The sequence below is a fragment of the Papilio xuthus genome, unplaced genomic scaffold, assembly GCF_000836235.2.
Source record: "Papilio xuthus unplaced genomic scaffold, Pxut_1.1 DF825752.1, whole genome shotgun sequence".
NCBI classification, from domain to species: domain Eukaryota; kingdom Metazoa; phylum Arthropoda; class Insecta; order Lepidoptera; family Papilionidae; genus Papilio; species Papilio xuthus.
This window is the reverse complement of record NW_013532897.1, coordinates 456,449-457,263: the sequence shown is the minus strand read 5'-3', so window position 1 is coordinate 457,263 and position 815 is coordinate 456,449. Positions and strand designations below refer to the sequence as shown.

The 815-nt window shown below is 27.6% G+C and overlaps 1 non-coding gene across 1 annotated transcript; it reads left to right on the top strand.

Annotated features, from left to right (window-relative positions):
* The first annotated feature begins 311 nt into the window (after positions 1–311).
* TRNAR-UCG (transfer RNA arginine (anticodon UCG)) lies at positions 312–384 on the top strand. Its single transcript has one exon. It is a non-coding gene; the product is annotated as a tRNA-Arg (tRNA).
* The last annotated feature ends 431 nt before the right edge of the window (positions 385–815 follow it).

The following is an 815-nucleotide window of genomic DNA, read 5'->3' as shown; positions in this document are numbered from 1 at the left end:
AGCTATTTATTATTTAAAAGTGAATTAAAAGATTAATCAGTTGGTAAACTTATTAATTAGTGTTTTAATTTAACCACAAATAAAAAGGATGTTTCATAAAATTATTTTTAGTAGTTTGTTTTTTTAAGAATGTTGTGTTTTGATAATACAATATTGTACGTAAATTAAATATTATCGCTTTATAAGAGTGATTGTAACGGTGTCAACTACACCAATTAATTTTAAAGTAATGCACAATATGATTTTTTGATATTGAAATTTGGATCGATAAAAATCAGATACTGTTCAAATATTTTAACCTGAGACGTATAGACCGTGTGGCCTAATGGATAAGGCGTCGGACTTCGGATCCGAAGATTGCAGGTTCGAGTCCTGTCACGGTCGATCACCAACCTTTTTGCGGTTTTACTTTATTTTTGGATATTAATTTGACGTTAAAACAAAAATTATTTACTAGTTACCAATAATTTCGTTTATTCATGCAAGAAATTACATAAATTTATCTTAAATCATTTTTTTATTAAATTTACACAGTCAACAAAAAATACATGATGTAACATCTTATCATACGACACAGCATCTCCATGATGATTAGTCTTTTTTTGGGAACAGTCCACCCCACGATCCTTTTCGTGTTCCCTACCAGCCGGTGATAATTTAACCATGTGAATATTTTTTTTTAAACCTTGAGTTTATAAGAATTTAGTGTCTGTTGCGGTATTTAAATGTAATAACAAATACAGACGAATTGAAAATGTATTTACATTTATTTAATTGAATATGTATATATTTTAAATTATAATTAGGTCAATGAT